The sequence below is a fragment of the Stomoxys calcitrans genome, chromosome 2 (genome assembly GCF_963082655.1).
Source record: "Stomoxys calcitrans chromosome 2, idStoCalc2.1, whole genome shotgun sequence".
In the NCBI taxonomy this organism is placed as follows: Eukaryota; Metazoa; Arthropoda; class Insecta; order Diptera; family Muscidae; genus Stomoxys; species Stomoxys calcitrans.
Genome location: NC_081553.1, coordinates 88,935,920 through 88,957,454, shown reverse-complemented (window position 1 = coordinate 88,957,454; position 21,535 = coordinate 88,935,920). Strand labels below are relative to the sequence as shown.

General features: G+C 39.7%; 1 protein-coding gene across 1 annotated transcript in view; it reads right to left on the bottom strand.

Moving 5' to 3' along the window:
• LOC106080532 (serine-rich adhesin for platelets) overlaps positions 1-21,535 on the bottom strand; it is a 556,280-nt gene that overhangs the window by 344,822 nt on the left and 189,923 nt on the right. Inside the window, exon 3 of the mRNA XM_059361863.1 lies at positions 17,753-17,831. The gene's annotated coding sequence lies outside the window, so the exon portion shown is untranslated. The remainder of the gene's footprint in view (positions 1-17,752; positions 17,832-21,535) is intronic.

Here is a 21,535-nt window from a genome sequence, read left to right as displayed (position 1 = left end):
ACAGCTGCACAGTCTTGAGTTGACGGAACCCTAGTATTGCCATCCGGAAGATCATAGTGCAAAGATGGATTAAAGCTAGGGGACAGAGTGGGCCTGGGGGTCTACATTGAGAACCCATAGACTGAGATCTGTGTTAGACTGCCTGATCTTAATATGGTCCTGCAGGCGGAGTTGCGCGCGATTACGGAATGCGTGAGATGGTGTGTTTTCAATTCGAGTACGTCGAGTATGAATATCTTTACGGACAATAAACAGGTCATAAATGCAATATCAACCAAGAAGGTAAGGTCATGAATAGTCTTTGAGTGTAAGGAGGATATTAACGCCTTCTCTGAGGATGGCACAATCCGCATCGTTTGGGAGCCGGACAATAACGGAGTAAGGGGGAATGAAAGCGCAGACGAGTTGGCAGTGAAGGCCAGAGAACTGCCGTCAGTACACTTGGTGAACCCGAAGCCTTGGGGTCAACGCAGTCCTTGTTAAGGGCGTGGGCGACGAATGCGCATGCAACTCTGTGGAACAGCGAAATGGTCGGTAGGACGGCGAAAATACTGTTGAGCGATCCACATCATCAGAAGACGAGGCTATTACTAAAAGGAAGCAAGAAGGAGGTCAGTATAGCTATCGGTATTATAACGGGATACATAGGACTATAAGTGAGCTTATGAAAATCGGTGCGGTAAGTAATGGCATGTGTATGCAGGGAAGATGATGAGACAGACGTTCGAGCATTTCCTATGTCATTGCCCGGCTTTCGCTACTAGCAGATACCGGCACTGATGTGGGGACACAATATCAGATATGATCCAACTTAGGGGCGTAGCATGGACAACATTTAAGGATTTAGTAAGTACCACGGAATTCCAAACTTAGATTTTCTTCTTCGAGGTTACTTTTTTAGTATTTAGAGCGCACAACAATCCGATTATTTTAAGCCTCCCGATATCCGGTCTCTATATGATCCAGATCAGACTATGCAGATATAGCTGCCATATAGACCGATAGAGGCCACCGTAGCGCAGAGGTTTCAGCGGTGGTTTTCCCCTTCTAATGCTGGCACCATTTGTGAGGTACCATGCCACGTAAAACTTCTCTCCAAAGAGGTGTCGTACTGCGGCATGCCGTTAGGACTCGGCTATAAAAAGGAGGCCCCTTATCATTGAGCTTAAGACTTGAATCGGACTGCACTCATTGATAGGTGAGAAGTTTGCTCCCGTTCCTTAGTGGAATGTTCATGGGCAAAATTTGCAATTCGCATAGACCGATTTTTCAATTTAGTGTCTTACTTGTTTTGCTTCCAATCTCAGCTCGTCTGCAAATTTTCATCAAAGTCGGTTCACATTTACATATAGCTCCGATACATATATATCGTCCATATATTAGAATAGCCCGATTTCCAATTATTATTGGGTTGCCCAAAAAGTAATTGCGGATTTATAAAAAGAAAGTAAATGCATTTTTAATAAAACTTAGAATGAACTTTAATCAAATATACTCTTTTACACTTTTTTTCTAAAGCAAGCTAAAAGTAACAGCTGATAACTGACAGAAGAAAGAATGCAATTACAGAGTCACAAGCTGTGGAAAAATTTGTCAATGCCGACTATATGAAAAATCCGCAATTACTTTTTGGGCAACCAATAGATCGTTTTATCTTAAATTTCAAACAGATCTGAATAATTTTGTTACGAATTGGTTTACTGATCATCTAAACACTTCAATCAAAATTCATTGAAATTTGTTCAAATTTAGTATTCTCTGGAATAATTATAAGGAAGGTGTATGATTTTACAAAGTCGGCTCCGGCCGACTTTAGCCTTTCCTTACTGGTTTTTATCATTCTATACATATGCACCACTGTCATTAAATAGTATCCTTTTTCACTTTGTAACCACTACGATGTCAATTCTAGGCCTGAAGCAAAACAATTTCTCTTTCATTTGTCAGCATTGCTAACTATTTATTCCGTTTCAACAGAAATGCCCACATGTAATTAAATTGAAATGAAATTTTATTTTTAATATAAATAATGTGCGAATTTCTCATGTCACTGTAACTTGAATGAGTTTTAAAACGACATCAACAGCAATGATAGAAGTTTAAATCAGTGACACTTTAGGTATGTGGCATTTGCGTGATAAATAGTTTGGTTTTATTGGGTTTTCCGTGTGTTATGGAATCTGATTATGTACATTGAGCCCAAGGCCAAGGATAATTAGATTTTTTTCAATGAGTATAAACGCGTTTTGTTCGGCCATGCCAAACCTTCACTGCTTGCTCATTGAATTCGTTTAAGTGAATTAGGTTTTTAGAGGCACAAAAGGAATGCTTTGAAAAGGGGTAAACTTCTTATGTATCTTTCCGCAGAGTATGTGGTGAAGATGTTGCGGGCTTTAAGTTTATTTCAAATCAATGGGAAACAAGTAAAGCGGCATTAATGTCAGCCGGGCCGAACTTCTGACACCCACCAACTCGTGTATGCATGTTAGCTACCTTTTGTGACAATCCGGTAAAATATGCATCATTTATGAACCAATAGCAGCTATATCGAAATATGTTCCGATTGGGCCAAACTTTATCCAAATCTAGACCAATAGAGTCATATTTGACGCGGTTGTCGTAGGTTCGGACACAGCTTACTATGCCAAAATTCACTGTAATTGGCAAATAAATGCGCCTTTTATGGACCTAAGAACTAAAATCACGAGATCGAAGTATATGGTAGCTATGTCCAAAAAAGCAGATATCGAAATGCCTAACACATCTCACTGCGTCAAATTTAAGGGAAGTCGGATAATAACTGTGATATTAAGGAGTCAAAGACTTTTAAATCAAGAGATCGGTCTATATGGCAGCTATATTCAAATGTAAACCGATCGGAACCATATAAAAACTGTAACTGCGATAATTTTTTATTTGCCGTTCCCTGTCGGCGAAGATTCTCACTATTATGCACTTTTTGGTCCCAAAATGTACGGATTTTCAATGTTTCATTAAACCACCCATTATATATTTCCTTCTTGTATCTAAATTCCAAATTTCAATCCTAAAATGTACAATTGTGATTAGATTATTTTTTCACTCATCATACTATCCCTAGTGGTACCTGCATGCCAAATTTCACACTTCTAACTCCATCTGTAAACAAAGTACCAAATAGTACCAATTTTGGTACCAAAATGAATGAATTTTTAATAAATCATTTAGTCATCCAACATTTATTTCTTTTTTGTACATACATGCCAAATTTCGAACCTCTAGCTCCATCTATGAAGAAAGTACCAAATGGTACCAAATTTGGTTCCAAAATGTGCGAATGGTTAATAGATCATTTAGCCACCCATCTGGTATTTCTTAGTTGTACCTACATGCCAAATTTTAGACATCAAGCTCCATCTGAACAGAAAGTACAAAATAGTACCAAATTTGGTTTTGAAAAGATCATTAAGTCATCCATCATTTATTTCTTTGATGTACCTACATGCCAATTTATGGACTTCTAGCTGTATCTATAAAAAAATTTACCAAATAGTACCAATTTTGTTACCAAAATGTGCGAATTGCTACATCCTAAATTTCAAATCTCTAGCTTCATCGGAACAGAAAGTACCAGATGGTACCAATATATACGAATTTTTAATAGAAAATTTAGTCAACCATCATATATTTCTAACTACATGCCAAATTTCAGACCTCAAGCTCCATCTAAACAGAATATACAAAATAGTACCAATTTTGGTCCCAAAATGTATGGATTTTGAATATATCATTTGGTCATCCATCATTTCTTTCTTTGATGTACCTACATGCCAAATTTCGGAATTCTAGCTCTATCTGTAAAAAAAAGTACCAAATAGTACCAAAAATGTTCGAACTAATGAATAATCATATAGTCGCCCTTCATATATATCTAAGTTTTAGCTATATCCCAAATTTCAGACCTCTAGCTCCATCTGAACAGAAAGTACCAAATGGTACCAAAATGTACGAATTTTTAGTAGAACATTTAATCACCTGTCATATATTTCTTCCTAAATGTCAAATTTCAGATCTCTAGCACCATCTGTAATGAAAGTACGAAAGTGTACCAAAGTGTACAATTGTGAATAGATTATTATTGGGTTGCCCAAAAAGTAATTGCGGATTTTTCATATAGTCGGCGTTGACAAATTTTTTCACAGCTTGTGACTCTGTAATTGCATTCTTTCTTCTGTCAGTTATCAGCTGTTACTTTTAGCTTGCTTTAGAAAAAAAGTATATTTGATAGTAAAGTAAAGTTCAAGTTCATAAAGTTTTATTAAAAATGTATTTACTTTCTTTTAAAAAATCCGCAATTACTTTTTGGGCAACCCAATATATCAACCATCACACTATTCCCAGTTGTACCTGCATGCCAAATTTCAGGCTACTAGCTTCATCTGAAAAGAAAGTACCAAATAGATCCTATTTTGGTACAGAAATGTGCGAATGGTTAATAGATCATATGCATGCCATATTTCAGATCTGATGCTAAATCTGAACAGAAAGGACTAAATGGTACCAATTTTAGTACCAAAAAGTACGAATTTAAAATAAATCATTTAGTTATCCATCCATCATATATCCTAGCTGTACCTACATGCCAAATTACGGACCTCTAGCTCTTTCTTTAAAGAAAGTACCAATTTTGGTACCAAAATGTTCGAATTGTTGAAATATCATATGGTCGCCCATCATATATTTCTAAGTTTTAGCTACATACAAAATTTCACACCTCTAGCTCCATCTGCACAGAAATTGCTACCAAAATATACGAATTGTAAAAAGATCATAGTCACCCATCATATTTTTCCTAGTTGGTATGCAGGTCACCAAATTTCAGACCTCTAACTTCATCTGCACAGAAATGCAAATGGTAAACAATTGTGGTACTAAACGTATGTTTTCCCTCGTTACCAGTACTATTTTTTTATATTATCTTTTCACCCTTATCCTTTTGCACCAGATGTAGTGTAAGTCAAATTTCAAAATCTGCTTCTCTATACATCCGCCCTATACAAAATTCACACATTTCGTACTATTTTGGTACTTTTTTTAGTACCTAAAAAAAATTATTGTCACTAAATTAAGATTACCATAGTGTACCTAAGTTCCAAAGTTCAGAGCTCTAGTTCAATTTACAAAGAAAGTACCAAAAGTACCAATTGCGGTACAAAACTTACTATTTCTCCCACTTCCGGTACGATTTTCCAATTTTTTTTACCAAAGCTTATTTATTTTTTTTTTTTTGAGACACTCTTTAATTTGAGCCCAAGAACATACTTCTGTCACTTTGGGTTCGCGCTGGGCAAATATGTACCATTTCGTACTTTTTAGTACCTAAACGTACGAATATCACTAAATCCAGCCTTATGCCGTGCCTATGAGCCAAGGCCAACATTCAGCAAAATTTCACGATTCGAGCTTTGGCCGTTTGGGCTGGGCTATGATTAGTAAGTCAGTCAGTCAGTCAGTCAGTCAGAGCTCGATGAAAATAGGGTACTTAATTTTTTGATATCCGAAGGGGGGCGGATCCTCCCCCTTATCCCAATTTTCAAAAACTCCAGATTTGGGATATGGGTGCACCGATTTCAGCAAAATTTTGTATGCTGCCTTATGGTAACCCAGTAACACAAAATTGGTATAAAACTTTGGGGTCAAATAACCTGGGGAGACGCGCCAACCAAAAACCCACTCAAAACGGACGTGTTTGCCGATTGGGACGATATGGACACCTCAAAAAAAAAAAAAAAAAACATTCAAAAAATTACATATTTACCGATTGGGCAATATGAGTATCAATTGAAAGGTAATTAGAAGTAGAATACGAATCTGGTATCAGAATTTGGTCCAAGGTGTCCACGGGATCTCCCTTATCGAAAAAAGGTCTTTGGCAAGTGTCTGAGGGACTTGCACCCAAACATACACGTTGGCCAACCGGAGTGGAATAAGAATTAAATATACGGACCCTCCCCCTTACCCTAATTTTCAGAAACGCCAGATCTCGGAGATGGGTGGTGCGATTTAAGCGAAATTTTGTGTGCTCTCATATAGTACCCCAAAAATAAAAATTTTGTATCCAATTTTCGGATGGGGTACCTAGGGGGACCGCCCCACCCTAAAACCTACCAAACATATATTTAGACCAATCACGACAATATGGGACTCAAATGAAAGGTATTTAGGATAAGAAAACGTATCTGATATCCAATTGTCGGACAAAGTGCTAGGGGGACCACCCCAACCCCCCAAAACACCCCTAAATCGGACATATTTACTCAAATGAAAGGTAATTGCGAGTAGAATATGAATCTGCTATCCAAATAAGGGACCACGTTTCTGGGGGTCCACCCCTTCCCCAAAACACCCCCCAAACAGGACTTATTTACTGACCATGGGAATATGGGGCTTAAATAAAAGGTATTTGAGTGTAGAATTAGAATCTGATATTCCAATAAGGAACCAAGTGTTTGGGGCCGCTTCTCCCCAAAAACATCCTCCAAAGGGGACAAATTTACGACCATAGCAATGTGGAGCTCAAATGAAAGGGTTTGGGAGTTAAGCACAAATCTGATATCAATATTCGGGAAAAGTGTCTATGGGGCCACCCCACCCCCACAACAATACCCAAGTAGTAGGTATTTGCTGACTTTTGCAATATAAGGCTCAAATAAGAGGCTTTTTAGAGTGGAACACGAATCCGATATATATTTCCAAGGCCAACTCACTGAGTGGCCGCTCATCCCTCAAAACACCCCCAAGCCGGTCAAGTTTGCCGACTATGGAAATATGGGGCTCAAATATGGGGACGTCCCAACACCATAACAACGCCCAAATAGGATGTATTTCCTCACCAAGGTAATTTGGGTCTTAAGGAGAGTGGAACTAACTATTTATAGTTTTTAGGGCCAATACCCCAAACCGGACATATTTGCTGACCTTTGCAGTAAGGAGTTTAAATGAGATTAGAAAACGAATTTGATATCCAATTTTAAGACCAATGGCAAAAGGGAGTTCAAATAAATGATATATAGATATATGAGAATAAAACACGCTGCTGATATATTTTCCGGGCATAGTGTTTGGGGAAACAACCCAATCCCCAAAACACGCTTAATCGGTCATATTTACCGACGATTTCAATGTGGAGCTTAAATGAATGGTATTGGGGGGGTAGAGCAAGAACTGATACCCACTTTCAGGACCAATTTTCTGGGGTCTACACCTTTCCCAAAATACCCCACAAACAGCTATTTTTTACTGACCATCGCAATATGGGGCTCAAATAAAGATATTTGGGAGTGGAATATGAATTTGATATCCAAATGTAGGACCATGTATTTAGGGCATCACCCCTTCCCCAAAACACCCCTTCCCCAAAACTCTTTCCATGCTTATAGAAAGATACTTCAGGGGTATAAAAATAGAAGAAAATTGGTTTAGGTATAAAGCCACAATTGCAAACAATATGTTGGAATAGAAAAAAGATTGCCAAATGGAGTAAAAGCTAGAAAAAACATGACAATGAAATGCCAGCTCCATAGAACTTCAACATGGTGAACTATTCGAATTCATGTTTTTGTTAAATGCTTCAATTTTAAATGAAAGTTGAGCAAGAAATATTATTTCCAATAAATTGAAAATTCTTGAAAATATTATTTTAGGTCATGATGGAATAAGCCTATTAATGATATCGGATTTTAAAGTTCTTTTACTCTAAAATATACGATTCATATATTACAAGGTCCCTTGTTGAACTGGCAACGCTGATATGACAACAAAAGTATTTGCGGCTGTTGCTACCACATCACCACCAACACCACAATGACTATCCATATTCATTTCTAGCCAAAACTATTTATGGCTAAGTGTATGGTACATATCCTAAAGGTGTACACAGAAATATCTGATGTCTTGCATTGAGCAAGCGAAGGACCATTGTGGAGAAAAAGCGTCCTTCGCATGTACTTTCCAGCAAATCATAATAGCAGCTGCATGCATCCAAATACTTTAGTTTATGGAAAACATTGGAGAACAAAAAATAGCAGAAAAGAAAACAAGCATAGCGACAAAGAAATATTGGTAGTGGAACATAACGTATGTAAACAACGTGAACTGAATAAATAGGCCAACCTCCAAACCGTCATGTTCCACATACTCGCACTCGTACTCGTACTAGTACTGGTACCTACTGCATCGCTTCACAGACGAAGCTGCTCATGGGTAAATGTAAACCCTACAAAGTTTTTTTTTTCCACATACCCCATTATTCTGAACGAGAACATGTGAATGTAAGAAGGCTCTGATACGTTTGCAGATACCTTTGTGATGCAAGAGTACTTCAGTTTTCAGCCATGGTAGACTATTCGAAAAGTTTTGCAATTCAGAACAAAAAAAAATTCTAAGGAAAATCGGCAGTTTTATTGTTGAAATTTGAAATGGAGGAAAGTTTTGTGGGAGTATTGGTGAGTTCTATATAGAAATTTGTACTTTGATAAAAAAAAGTTTTGGAACTACGACTTCTAATAGCTCTAGAAAATAATTGGATGGAGACTTTAATATCAAAAATTCAAATGATCATACATTTGTTGATATAAGATTGCATATTGGCAACAAAAACAACATTCGAGACGAGCTCAATGATCGGAGCTTTTTCTTTGCAAATGGAAAAGGAAAGCCAGAGATCGCATCACACACCAACCACTATGCGTTTCTTAATTTGGCTTAGAATTACTAATCAGCAATATTAGGTGTGAAGGCTTTAAGAGCCGTACGTTGGTATGTTGTACTTATACAGAATTTATTGTGAAAACTTCTCTATGCTTTAGCTGCACTTTTCCCAACGCATGTTTTTGTGTAATGAAATTTTTTTTTTCTTTTTTCTTCAAATTCGTCTAGGAACATTCCATCTCAAAAGCAGCGAGAAGTTTTCGACTAACATGGATTTTTGTCCAATTCAAGTTTTCAATTTTTTAAGGATGAGTGCACTCACTCATCTGAGTGGTGTTTATTTACAAACAACACACGATGTCCGTATACCAAATAGAAAATCACATCAACTGAACGATTACTAAAACATTCGCGCATCTTTCACTCTATTGTATTTTTGCGTGTGTTTGTTTTTATGTGGCAAGCGATACAGACAATTGCTTTGGTCAAAGTGGCTATTGAGTGTCAAATTTTTCTCTGACTCGTACCAGTTATGGTCAATATTAAAACTTTATCATTTCAGAGATTATAACTTTTTCTCGGAGATTTGAAAAAGTGAGACCCCTTGTAACAGTATAAGGCCCCTCGACATCCATGGTTTTATTCTGCGGTATAAACGAATACACAGTGGCGATAAGAAGTGAAATAATTTTAGGTTATCCCCGACGATTTTTTCAGTAATTGACTTGTAATTTATATGTTGGCAAAACCTACCAAAATATGAGGTCAGCCTAACAACCTACCAAGAGAATAGCAACCTACCAAGTTTGGTAGGAACCTACAAAAAACGGCAACATTGGACATAGTACCTCACAAATGTCGCCAGCATTAGGAGGGGATAACCACCGCTGACAATTTTTCTGTTGTTCTCGCCAGAATTCGAACCCAGGCGTTCAGCGTCATGGGCGGACATTTTAACCTATTTGCTATGGTGGACTCCAAGTTTGCCCCAGTTCCATAGCGGAATGTTCATGGACCAATTTGCATTTTGATCTCGGCAGGTACCCTCCATGTCGGAAACACGACACAGATCACAACGGCTGATTAGTGTTCAGCGAACCGCTGCACTAAGGGTGACGTCGGCGTATATGACCGTTTCAGCTACTGGGGTGCAGATAATAGCAGTAATGCCACCTCTAGACCCCGCGATAATTAACGACAGTGAACCTACGCAAGACTTCAGAAATGAATTAAGAGAAGAGACTACAAAAAAGTCGCAGATACGGTGGAAGGACGAAGCATACGGAAGATGGACTTCCAAATATCCAGAACCTTGTATATAGGAGACATAGGAAGGTAAACTATTGCGTAACGCTAATGCTGTCCGGACGTTGATAATTTAGTGAAATATTTACAGAAAATGGAGAGAAGCAGCACTCCTTTTTGATTCTAAGAGAATCAAAAACAACTGGATGACGCTGAACATACTTTCTTTCATTTCACACAATGGGAGGAACCACGTGCGTCCCTTGGAGACCGGATAGGGTCAAAAACTGCCGAATATGTTGTAGACAAAATTATCAGAAGTATTGATAACGGGACCTCAGTATCAAGATACTGCGAAGACGTCTTGAGACGAAAGAAGACTGATCTTGATGAGGCATAAGTGGTCTTAACGCAAGCTATGAAATGAACGAAGATGTAAAGACCAATTTGAGAGACACCTGGAAGTAATGCGAAAGCTGTGCTCAGGTGGGTTTGACTGTCCGGGCACTGATATTTCAGGAAATGTTTGCACAAAATGGGAGGTGCAGCACTGCATTTTGCCTCTACGAAGATGGAAAACACTGAACACACTTTCTTCCACTGCACACGATGGCAGGAACGATTCGCGTCTCTTGAAGACCAGATAGGATTAATAACTGCAGAAAATATTGTAGTCAAAATTATCACAAGTACTGACTACTGGACCTCAGTAGCAAGATACTGCGAAGACGTCCTAAGACGAATGAAGACTGATCTTGTCGAAGCATAAGTGGTCACAACGCAATTGATGAAATGGTTGAAGGAGTAAGGACCGATTTGAGAGACACATGGAAGTAATGCGAAAGTGGTGCCCAGGTGGATTTGACTGTTCGGGAACTGATATTTCATGAAATGTTTGCACAAAGGCAACACTGCTTTTTGCCTCCACGAAGATAAAGAACATCTGGATGACGCTAAAAATACTTTCTTCCATTGAACACGTCCCTTGAATGCCAGATAGGGTCAATAACTGCAGAAAGTGTCGCAGGCAAAATGTTGACAAGTGTTGACAACTGGACCCCAAGTCGAAAGAAAACTCATCTTGACGAAACAACGGTGGGAGCTGGAACGCAAGCGATGAAATGGACGAAGGTGTAAGGACCGATTTCAGAGCCACCACGAAGTAATGCGAAAGCGGTGCCGAGGTGGATTTGACTCTCAGCGGTAATAAAGAGGTCTTTTAGTCGTTAAGGCAGAATGTAAGCCCGACATAACACATAAATGGCGACCACCTTAACAATAAACAATTAAAAAGGCGTTAAGTTAACCACCGTTCGTCCCAATCCGGTGAAAAATGTCATAAGTGATACCCCCATAGCAGCTATATCGAAATATGGTCCGATTTGGACAAAATTCGACACATTGAGTGGTCAAATAAGTTCAAGTCATTTTTCACTTTTGTAGATGGTCTTTTTGGGAGCTATATCCGAACAAAGACCGATCTGAATCATATACAACACGGATGTCGAAAACCTAACATAAGTCACTGTGTCGAATTTCAGCGAAATCGGATTATAAATGCGCCTTTTATAGAGCCAAGTCTTTAAACTGAGAGATCGGTCTGTATGACAGCTATATCCAAATCCGAACCGATCTTGACCAAATTGAATAGGGGCCTAACACAACTCACTGTACAAAATTTCGGCAAAATCGGACAATAAATGCGTTTTTTATGGGCCCAAGACTTTAAACTGAGTGATCGGTCTATATGACAGCTATATTTAAATTTTAACAGACCCAGGTCAAATTGAAGAACGATGTCGAGGGGTCTAACATAACTCACTGTTCCCAATTTCGTCGAAATCGGACGATAAATTCACCATTTATGGGCTTAAAACCTTAAATAGAGAGATTGGTCAATATGACAACTATATCCAAATCTGGAACGATCTGGGCCAAATTAAAGAAGAATGTCGAAGAATCTAACACGACTCACTGTCCCAAATTTCGGCAAAATCAGACAATAAATGCGCCTTTTATGGGCTCAAGACCTTAAATAGAGAGATTGGTCAATATGACAACTATATCCAAATCTGGAACGATCTGGGCCAAATTAAACAAAAATGTCGAAGAATCTAACACCACTCACTGTCCCAAATTTCAGCAAAATCGGACAATAAATGCGCCTTTTATAGGGCCAAGACTTTAAATCGAGAAATCGATCTATATGACAGCTATATCCAAATCCGACCGAACCGATCCAGGCTAAATTAAAGAATTATGTCGAAGAACCTAACACAACTCCCTGTCCCAAATTTAGGCGGCATCGGGCAATTAATACGCCTTTTATGGGCCCAAGACCTTAAATCGAGAGATCGGTCTATATGGCAGCTATATCTAAATCTCGATCGATCTGGGCCAAATTGAATAGGTATCTCGAAAGGTCTAACACCACTCACTGTCCCAAATTTAGGCGGCATCGGGCAATTAATACGCCTTTTATGGGCCCAAGACCTTAAATCGAGAGATCGGTCTATATGGCAGCTATATCTAAATCTGAACCGATCAGAGCCAAATTAAAGGAGATTGTCGAAGAGCCTAATATAACTCACTGTCCCGAATTTCGGCAAAATGGGACAATAAATGGGCCTTTTATGGGCTCAAGAACTAAAATCGAGAGATCGGTCTACAAGGCAGCTTTTATCCAAATCTGGAACGATCTGGGCCACCTAACACAACTCACAGTCCTAAAATTTGGCGACATTGAACAATAAATGCGCCTCTTATTGGCCCAAAACCTTAAATCGGTCAATCTATATGGCAGCTATAATCAAATCTGGACCGATCGAGTCCAAATTGCAGTGGAGTGGCCTAAAACAACTTACTGTCCCAAATTTCAACAAAATCGGATAATAAATGGGGTTTTTATGGGCCTAAGACATTAAATCGGCGGATCGGTCTATATGGGGGCTCTATCAAGTTATAGTCCGATATTTGCCCATCTTCGAACTTGACCTGCCTATGGACAAAAAGAGAATCTGTGGAAAGTTGCAGCTTAATATCTCTGTTTTTAAAGACTGTAGCGTAATTTCAACATTCAGGCGGACGGACGGACATGGCTAGATAGTCTTAGATTTTACGACGGACAAGAATATATAAACTTTATAGGGTCGTAAATGTATACTTCGATGTGTTGCAAACGAAATGACAAAGTGAATATACCCACTTCCTTCGGTATTGGGTCCCATTGGGTGCACTGTCCCAAAGACGGATTATCATGATGTTTATCCACCAAGGTCAGTTGCTACTGATTTATGGATTAGATAAGTGTGCCTGATCCAATATAGTTGATAGTTGAGCAACATTTTAAATATGACGGATCGTTGGCTTGCCACCTTCTGTAAACTTGTCGAAATTTTTTGACATAAAGCTTCCCCCTTCGCTACAGGGCGAACGCCCTCACTGTCCACATGTCATGGCTCTTCATTTAACATAACTTCTCTTCGAATATGGACAATTTGAACAATCAATATGTCAAATCATAGTCCGAAGTCGTTTACCCCATTCCACACTTCTAGCCCACCCTACGTACCTAAGGTAGCTTTTAGCAATGGAACAAATACTAAATTGACTGCACACCAAATAGAAAGGAATTCCGTTGATGGCGACGAAGTGTTTGTCGCCTGTGATACTAAAAAAAAACGAAAAAAAAGGGAAACAACACGGCCCGCCGCGGTTTGTGGCTTCGTAAACCCACAACACAACAGTACTCAAAATGCTAGGGAAAATGAAGGATATTCGTATAACCAAGCTTTGCTCTGCTGCAACGGCACTACCACCAAGAGCAGCATTCAGCATCAGCATTGGATGCGGTGCTAAACAAATGTTGACACGTGAAGTACTTTTTGAATTGTTTGCATTTTGGTGGTTGCTGCCACAGCTTCTGATGCCGCGATGATTCTGCCTGAATGCGTCCTGCTGCCATAGAAAATTTTCTCTACTCTTATTCAAAGCTGATTTTCTAGGTATCACCTTTACGCGCTACACAAAAGACCACCGCGACGAGTAGTAGATAAAAAAAAAGAAACTGCTGTGAATGGAGTTATTTTTATGTTTGTTAAGAAATTCAATTTTTCTGCTGCTGATTGCATTGTGCATACGAAAATTTATTTACTTTGCTTCGCGTTTCTTTTTTCTCACTCCCTTCCTTTTCGTTGCTATTGTGAATGACGTGGTTTCGAGGCTTATCTTAACCTACTTTTTGTCTGTTTTGGGGGGTGGGGGGGGGGGGGGGAGAAATAAAAATTGCTAAAATCCATATTTGTTACTGATATTGGTAAGATATTTATTTAGCAAATGATATTTCCCTATTTGTTTAAGTTTGACTCTCCTTCAAGCCTTTATATAAAGCAAAGGCGATTGTCATTGCATGGGGCTTGTTAGCGTATGACTAACAGGATTTGTAAGCCATTCACATACATCATACGCTTAGGTGTCCTACGAAAATCATTGACTGGGTGAAAATTTGGGATTGACTTTGATGCATGGGATTAAATAAAGTACATTTTTCGAGAATGGAATGTCGGAAGAAGAAGCCGGAAAGACAAGTCAAACTTTAATTTTCATTGAAAATAACGTGAAGATTGTTTTTTCATGCAAAAGTTTTGTGGAAATTCCGTATAGACTCAAAAACGGCTGAACCGATTACCTTGAAATTTTCACCCTTACCCCAGAAGTACTGCCCAAAAATAAAAGTGGTATTCGGGAGTAGATTACGAATATGGTGAGGAGAAGTTTAGGCTTTATAATTTCTTGATATCGGAAGGGGGCGGATCCTCCCCCGTTACCCCAAAAACGCAACCCAAAATCAAAAGTGGATCGATAAGGACAATATGGGTATCAAACGAAAAGTATGCGGGAATAGTTATGGAATCTGGCATACAAATTCATGTCGTAGTATAGGGGGTTACCACACCCACCAAAAACGCCCAAAATGGGCACATTAGCCAATCACGACTATATGGAACTCAGTTTGTTTCTTTGTTCCGTATAGACTCGACAACGATAGAACCGAAATTTTAAAATTTCTCGAAATTTTCGCATATTATGTAGGTTGGTCTGTAAGGAAACATAGGCTTTATTGTTTTACGATCACGGACGGGACCCTCCCCCTTACCCCAATAACACCACCCAACACCAAAATCGGTCTACAATCTGATATAGCTCCCATATAAACCGATCTCCCAATTTGACTTTTTAAGTCTTTACGAGACGCACTATTTGTCCGATTTAGTTGTAATTGAGCATTTAGTGTTTGGTTACGACTTCCCACAACTGTGCCAAATACAGTCCAAATCAGTCCATAACCTGATATAGCTCCTATGTAGACCGGTCTCTCGATCGTTCTTCTGCGGAAATTTTGCATAATACAATACCAACCGACCTACACTAAGGTAGGTTGGTATTGTAAATGGGCCATATCGGTCCATGTTTTGATATAGCTGCCATATAAACCGATCTTGGGTCTTGACTTCTTGAGCCTTTAGAGTGCGGAATTCTTATCCGATTGGAATGAAATTTTGCACGACGTGTTTTGTTATGATATCCAAACAACTGTGCCCAGTATGGTTCAAATCGGTCCATAACCTGATATAGCTGCCATATAAACCGATCTTGGGTCTTGACTTCTCGAGCCTCTAGAGGGCGCAATTCTCGTCCGATTTGACTGAAATTTTGCACATAGTGTTTTGATACCACTTCCAACAACTGAGAAAAGTATGGTCCCAATCGGTCCATAACCTGATATTGCTGCCATATAAACCGATCTTGGGTCTTGACTTCTTGAGCCTCTAGAGGGCGCAATTCTCGTCCGAGTTGACTGAAATTTTTCACATAGTGCTTTGATATCACTTGCAACAACTGTGCAAAGTATGGTCCTAATCGGTCCATAACCTGATATAGCTGCCATATAAACCGATCTTGGGTCTTGACTTCTTGAGCCTCTAGAGGGCGCAATTCTCGTCCGATTTGGCACAAATTTTGTACAACGGCTCCTCCCATGGCCTTCAACATACATGTGCAATATGGTCAGAACCGATCTAAAGCTTGATTCAGCTTCCATATAAACCGATCTCCCGATTTCGCTTCTTGAGCCCCGAATCGGACTATAACTTGATGTAGCTGCTCCTCCGTCCTTATGCATTATACTCTGTTTGCCTAAAAACAGATACAGCGCAAAGAACTCGACAGATGCGACCGTGGTGGAGGGTATATAAGATTCGGCCCAGCCGAACTTTGCACGCTCTTACTTATTTTTTTGTATAAATTTTTAGCAGAATCCATGGTGGGGGGTTCCCAAGATTCGGCCCGGCCAAACTTAGCTTGCTTTATGAACAATTCGGCAGACGAGCATACACGCGGCAGTCTGTCCGTCCGCCTATCCATCCGTCTGTTATAATCGCTCTACACACCTCAAAGTTTAGATATTGAGCTGTAGTTTGGCACAAATCCGTATTTTTTCTTTACGCAGGTCAAGTTCCTGAAAGGGCCAAATCGGACCATATATGAATATAGCTACCATATAGACTGATTTGCCGATTTGGGATCTTAAGGCCATAAATCCGCATATATTACCAAATTTCGCGGAAATTTGATACATTTAGGTCTGCCGTCTACTGATCCGAATATGGTCCACATCAGACCATATGTAGATAAAGCAACAATCTAGGCCGATCTGCCGACAAAGGGTCTAAAGCCTGTAAAAGAGGCATTTTTTATCCGATTTCACTGGAATTTGAAACAAGGAGTGGTTTAAGACTGCCGACATCCTACCCAAATATGGACTGTCTTCCACATAGACCGATTTTTTTTGTGTCTTAATCCCATAAAAAGTGAATTTATTACCCGATTTCGCTGAGAGTGTGACTTGTATAAGAGTTTTTGGGACCTGAATGAAATATTACCCACACCAGCCCATATTTGGATATGGCTATTGATGTGGTAGTGAATGATGATTAAAACATACATGGTGGGGGGTATCCAAAGTTCGGCACCGTCGAATTTAATACGGTTTTACTTTTTTTAAATTATTTTTGTACCCACCCCAGAAGGACGGAGGTATTTTCATTTTATCATTAAATTTGCAACCGCTGAAAAAATTCCTGCCGGGATTCGACCCCAGACGCTCAGCGTCATAGGCGAAAGGGCCTAACACTGTCCCAAATTGCAGAAAAATCGGATAATAAATGTGGCTTTTGTGGGCCTAAGACCCAAAATCGGAGGATCGGCCTATATGGTAGCTATAACCAAATCTGGACCGATGTGGGCCAAATTAGCAAAGGCAGCCGAAGGGCCTAACACAACTCACTGTCCCAAATTTTAGCAAAATTAGATAATAAATGTGGCTTTTATGGGCCAAAGAACCTAAATCGGCGAATCGGTCTATATGGGGGCTATATCAAGATATAGTCCGATATAGCCCATCTTCGAACTTAACCAGCTTATGGACAAAAAAAAAGAATCTGTGCAAAGTTTCAGCCCAATATCTCTATTTTTAAAGACTGTAGCGTGATTTTAACAAACAGTCGGACGGTATAAAAATGGTCGATATTTGATTTTAGATGAAAATTTAACTAAATTTCATGGAAAATTTCTTCGAAATGATTTTTTTTTTTCAAATCATTTCATCGAAACTTGACTTTCATTGAAACTTTCTCCAAAATTTATGGTCATTAAATTTTTTTTATTCAAAAAAAAAATTCATTAAGGAAAACTTTTTTTTTTAATTTCGTCCACATCCCATCTCCATGATCTGCTCATGACAGCTGTTTGATGTACTTACCTTGCCAAGAGTCCTTCTCTACCCCCTTTCAAGGTGCGACTTTTCTGTTGGGTTATTTGCTGCAATAACAGGTCCCCTTCTGCAATAAGAAAATAAAAGTTTATTAGGAACTTTGTGCAACTTGAGAATTTTCGTTGTTGTTATTTTACCGAAAGGCGAACCCTTTCGTTTTGCACAAAACGACAACAGGAGACGACACAGCATTTGGATGTGGCTGAAGTGCGGTGTTGCCACGAACATTGCACCAACCAAACAATACGTGCTTGAGTGAGTTTCATAAAATTAAACAAAATTTATGTTTACCCACAGAAAAGTTGTTGGGCAAAACACACGCCATGCCATGCGTCGGACTATTTTTGTTTCGCTTCAAGAAACGAAAAAAGGAAAGGGATCGAGTGGGAACAAAAGTGTGCACCATGCACAACCAACTACCGCCATAAAACCTCAGTCCTTGAAGCTGAGCAGAAATTTCACAATAAAACTGCATAGAAATACTTGTCCACAGTCGACCATTCTCCTGGCAGCAAGCAGTTAAATGCACAGCAAAACTCCCACCCAAGATTTACCGGAAGTGGGCTCGAGCAAAAAACAAAAAAAAAAAAAAAAATTAAGCGGAAACATAATTCAAACTTCGAGAGAGAGTCATGTATTGAAGTTTGCTGAAACGGGAAAGCGCCAATGCGTAGTGGCTGTTGTCGTCATCGTTGTCCTTAGTTTTTGTGGGTACAATTCAAGTGGTTAAAAAGAAGAGTGTAGGCTAGGTACACCTGGAAAAATACTTTGCTCCCAAATAGCTTTCAGTCGTATCCAATAATGTTGTGAGCAGTCTACGCTGGAAGATATTTGGATTTGGATTGGACTCCTAGATTCTTGAGCAAAATTTTGGTATCAACTGTAAATCAACTCCATCATGAAAGGTCACTGAAAAGACTATTGAGATGGGCTACGAGAGAAATGGGTTGGGGCTTATCCAGAGAAGTCAAAAGAGACGAAGTCGTAGTTCACGATCTGAAACTGTAAATAGGGAAAATTAGGCGAAAATTCGCTGAGCGCCTCATTCTATTGCAGGAGGATGTTCGGTAACAAGTGGAGTGCTAGCTCGAAGATGATGTACTAGATGTAGTACAAGGAGGCCATCGTAGCGCAGGTATAAGCATGACTGCCTAAAATACTGAAGGATGACGTGAATATCGAAAAAATTTTCATAAGTGGTTATCACCTACTAATGCTGCCGACATATGTAAGATACATTGCCATGTTTGCATAAAAAAGCAGCACTGTAAAAACTTCTCCCCAATGATGTGTTGCTCTGCGGCACGCCGTTGGAGGTCGACTATAAAAAGGAGGTCCCTTTTCATTAAGTTGAAATTCTGAAACGGACATCACTCATTGAAAAGTTTGCCCCCTTTTCCTCAAATGAATGTTCGTGCGAAAATTTGCATTTTACCTGCTGACATATGGGGCACTGGTTTGGAAGACCAGTGCTTGGAACCGAGTACGATTTAATATAGAATCGTTGGGATACACTTTCCCGAAAGAAAGGCATGGGGCGGATGTTGAACTTTAGGAAAATGTTCCTCGATCTTGACAGATGGCACTAAGATGGAGTTAGGGACGGAATTGCGGGTCAACTCCGAGCTACTCTACATCAGAATTTTGTAGAGACTAACGGAGTGGTCAGTGTATTGTCTGTGCCGTCAGATCCTGGGAAGAGATTTACCGCTTTTGAAACTCAGGATTCATGCAGACATTATTGAAGGCCCCCTTAGCTCACCCCCCTATTAAAGCTGCCGACATATCCCATGTTAAAACTTCTCCCCAAAGTGGTTGCGGAGGAGGTGGTGCGGAGGAGGTGGTGCGGAGGAGGTGGTGCGGAGGAGGTGGTGCGGAGGAGGTGGTGCGGAGGAGGTGGTGCGGAGGAGGTGGTGCGGAGGAGGTGGTGCGGAGGAGGTGGCTAACTGGGAATCTGTAGATGGATGCTGACCTAATATTTGTCGTCCGATTTCCACTTCTCAAGCCTTTGTCAGCAACCGACTTTTACAAAAATTTTTATTTTGGAATGGTTGGTAGAATATTGGTTTTCTATTAGGTGTGGACATTCACCTAAGCCAATAATCGGTTTTTATGCACTCTAAATCCGAAAATACCTAAATCGCTTTCCAAACTATGCCCCTAATCTGGTTCTAGTCTGGTATCGTATCTGCACAAAAGTGCCGCACCTCTTGTCACTCTCCGCACCTATTCTGCATAAGTGCGCCTGTAGCCCTATATGACCTGTAATGAAAGCGAAAACCAAACTTCCTTTCGCTCAGTAACAGCTTCGTCTTCTGATGATCCGGATTCCTCAGAGGATTTTTGTCGTTCTGCGGACCGTTTCACTTTTCCACAATTTAACATGGGCGTTTATCGCTCAAGACCTTTACCCGGACTGCGTTGACGTGAAAACCAGTCCTCCGACCACTACGAAGTTGCATTTATTCCCTCTTACTCCCCTATGGTCCAGCACTCAAACGATTTGGAGTGTACCTTTCTAAGAGAAAGCGTTTAGGTCTTGGAGTGTAAGAACTCCAACGCCGTCGGATGGCCAGTCTACTTTTACTAAAGATGTTCACACTCGATGTGCTCCCGACAACACCATATCACCTTACGCAGTCTGTGATCGCGCGTGGATCTTAGGCTACAGGTCCGATTTAGGGTCGGCCAGTCGGCTAGAAGACCCAGCATTGACCCATCCATGTAGCACGAACATTCAGAGCTTTTAGAAGCCGCAATTCTTATCTTAGAGCTAAAAAAATCAACTACCAAGGGATAAAGGGGAAATTTTCAAATTTTTTCTCCGTGCACGCAGCACACAAAACAGTAAGAATCGTTTTCCATTGCTGGGTGTGGAACTACAAATGGTAACCAAGTGTCAAATTCTAAGTGCGAAACACCTTGCTGCCTTCCCAACCAACAATAGGCTTGTAGTTAATGCCTCTAACAGACGGTGAACATTTTTTCATGGAATTTGTTCTTGTTTCAGGCTCTTTGAGAACAACTCGCCTAGCCTTGCTTCACTTTTACTACAAACAACTCAAATAGTAAGAAATCCACACAAAGTGTTTTAACAAAGAATCTTGGCCACAAAAGGCCTTTCGATACGACCAAACGAGTCTAACAAGATTTGCACACACTTCTTTGCAGTTCGTAGAGAGTGGGCCACTATCTATTCCATCTTTTGCACATTGTCAAAATGTTTAAGCCTTTACTAACGGCCTTCTCGCTTGCTGGAACTTTGCTTTAGGCCATTTGGGTACTTTTCTGCGTAAGTGTTGAGTTTCAGTTTGAGTTGTAGCAGATGTGATGATGGAGGTTTGTTGTCGAAAGAACTCTTTATGGCTTGCAAGTGAATAAGAAAAATTTGAAATCTGCCACAAAAGTCCATGTTCAGTTTTTAGAAGGTTATTCTTTGTGGGAGATAAAATTTAGAAAAGTTTTGGCGAAATTTCCCTATTTAGCAAAATATTCACATACAATCATATGGCCACAAAGGTAGGAAGGAATGTAGAGCAAAGAGGGGAGGTATAATAATTTGAAAATTCGTATGTTCTTATTTGGCCATGAACATTTCGTTAATATTGGGTTGCCCAAAAAGTAATTGCGGATTTTTTAAAAGAAAGTAAATGCATTTCTAATAAAACTTAGAATGAACTTTAATCGAATATACTGTTTTACACTTTTTTTCTAAAGCAAGCTAAAAGTAACAGCTGATAACTGACAGAAGAAAGAATGCAATTACAGAAT